This window comes from Propithecus coquereli, unplaced genomic scaffold, assembly GCF_000956105.1.
Source record: "Propithecus coquereli isolate 6110/MARCELLA unplaced genomic scaffold, Pcoq_1.0 Scaffold599, whole genome shotgun sequence".
NCBI classification, from domain to species: domain Eukaryota; kingdom Metazoa; phylum Chordata; class Mammalia; order Primates; family Indriidae; genus Propithecus; species Propithecus coquereli.
In genome coordinates this window covers 54,545-57,493 of record NW_012151940.1, presented here as the reverse complement: position 1 = coordinate 57,493, position 2,949 = coordinate 54,545, and positions in this window count along the sequence as shown.

The following is a 2,949-nucleotide window of genomic DNA, read 5'->3' as shown; positions in this document are numbered from 1 at the left end:
TTGGGAATCAGACCAGGTTTGCAACCTCGCTCTTCCATTTCCTGTGTACTTTTGGGCAGACTGCTTAAGAAATCTTTCTAAGCTTTGGTTCCTCTGTGGCAAATATGCAGAGATCTTCACTAATACCAGGTAAACAAGAAAAAGTAACTAACTAAATAACTCTGGACATTAAACATGTAAATAATTAAAATTATTTTATAAATAGTCAGGATATCATCAAAGATTGAATTTGTGGTTTAAAAAGAATACTAAGGAATTTCCTCAGAACAGGCACAGAAAGACAAATATTTTTTAAAATGAAATAGCATTTAACAGGCAGGGAGGATGGGGAACCTCAGAAAAGGAGAATTAAAAGAAGAGCAGAAAATCAATAACTAAAGGAGTAAGAGTGGAGAATTTTCCAGAAAAGAAGAAAGGCGTACTCCCAGCACAAGTACATTCCGACTACCAAGCAGGCGACTTCACATTGTGATGTTTGTGGTGAAATTAAAGAATATCAGTGATGAAGAGCAAATGTCATCACTGTTGATTGAGGAGGGAGAACACTCTCTATTAAGAAATTTAAGCCCTGCTAAACTATCACCCAATAATGAAAGCAAAATAAGAAAATATTTTCGGATATATAAAAAGATGTCATATCACCTACAGAATGAACTTAAACAGTTATTAAAGAAAATTCAGAGGAAAAATAATGTGTGAACATAATAGTGGACAGTACATAGAAATTAACATTTTAATTAGCAATTGAACAAACTACTGAATGCAAAATAATAATAATTTTTGTATCAAAATAAATAAGTTAACCTAGAACCCCAGGCAACATAACAAGAGACTGAAGGAGGGTATTTAATGGATAAACTGTATTAACGTTTTTGTTATGTTCAGAAAGAGGATATTGTTAGAATAATTTATATTTAAACACATAGGTTGAAAATGCAAGAGTAGCCATTAAAATTATAGTAATGAATTTTAAAACAAAGCAAAACAGAAGAGAAACCTAGGTACACAAGAGGAAAACTAGTGAAAACCAAAGCATGAATCTTAAAGGCATCCATAAATGAAAACCTCCTACCTTGAAAGGAGCATTAATAAGACTTAGAGGGTTCTAAGGACCTTCTATTGTCAGAAAAGTGATTAAGACACTAATTTCTATTATACTTTACTATATCAGGATTTCATGCTGTCTTCTCTAGAGCTGTGGTCCCCAACCCCTGGTCCTCAGACCAGTCCACAGCCTGTTAGGGACCAGCCCGCAGAGCTCTACCAGCCCCCACCCTCACCCCTTGGAAAAATTGTCTTCCAGGAAACTTGGGGGTGCACACAGCAGGAGGTGAGCTGCTCAGCCGGTCAGTGAGCAAAGCTTCATCTGCGTCTACAAACACTGCCCTCCCCACCGCTCCCATCACCACCTGGACTTGAACTGCGTCTGCCCTCCCCACACCACCACCACCACCACCCATCCATGGAAAAATTTTCTTCCCTGAGACCAGTCCCTGGTGCCAAAAAGCTTGGGGACCGCTGCCTGGAGTAACCACAAAAAAGTCTAGTAAATGGACTAAACATTCCAATCCAAAGGAAAAGCTTTTCAGACTGGATCTCTTTAATCCAATCATGTGCTGCTTATAAGAAACACACCTTGATAATAAAAATACGGAAAGATTGAAAGTAAAAGATAGAAAAAGATTTACCATGGAAATACGAACCCCAAAAGGCGAGCAAAGCCATACTACTACCAGAAAAAGGAGACTTTCAGGTAGGAAGCATGGTTAGAGTTAAAGAAGGAAAAGTAGTGAGAAAAGATTCAATGCACCAGAAAGATTTTACAACTGTAAATTTAAATGATCCAAGTAACAAAGCCTCAAAATATAAGAAGCAAAAAAAAAAAATTAGTCATAACCACCACAATAATTTTTTAAAGTGTATCTTTCAAGCAAGTGGAGGAAAATCAAAGAAATTAACAGCAACAAAATTTGATCACGTAATTAAATAGAAATTTCTTTTTCAAGCAATCTAGCTTTCCAAATTCGTTTTGCTCTTGGCAGTTTCCTTTGTTGTACTCGGGCCTCGCAGTCTGTAGAGTTATTCCTGCTGTCTTGATTGTATTTTCACAGTGGGGCATTCAAGGCTTCTGGCTCACCAACTGCCAGAAGCAGAAGCCCCTTTCATGGCCCTTGTCGCTGCTCAAATCTCACATTCCTACTGTGATTGCTGGATTCGTACCTCTGTTTCCTACTATGCTACAAGTGCCATTAGAGTTGAGGACCGGACCGTGTCAACTTTTACTCTCTGGTATCTGTGCCCAGCACAGTGATCAGCAACTAATATGAAAAATCTGATCCTTGCCTTCAAGAAGTGGAGCAGGGAAGGCAGTGATTAAGCGAATAGTAATACACAATCGAATACATCCACATATACTAAGCGACAGAGAAGATGTACGAGTTGCTGAGGAGTATGTCAAATGAGAGCTGGCCTCGCCTGGAAGATCGGAATTAGATGGTGCTACCCAGAGGGTGCTGCCGCGTGCGCGACGCACGCCCAAGAGGCTGGATCCTCCTAGGGATGCTCCAGCACAGGCCACCCACGCTGGATGGAGCTTCCGTTGCCCACCAGGATCAGCTCACAGTGCCGCAAGCCGGGTGACACCAAACACTTGGTACTCACAGCCAGGCTAGGACTGGCCCCACCCCACAGCCAGGTATTCAAGGACGGGCCGTGTCTAGCACAGACAACACTAGCGTGACAGCCCAGCCCTGGGAACCCCTTTTCTACAAGCCTGTTCTCACATGGATGGGAGTTTCCCATAGTTGGAAAGGGCCTTTTTGATATTCAAAGGATCATAGTTCTAACAGAGTTTGGCCACTTTATTCTATAAGCACAGATTTGGGAATCAGACCAGGTTTGCAACCTCGCTCTTCCATTTCCTGTGTACTTTTGGGCAGACTGCTTAAG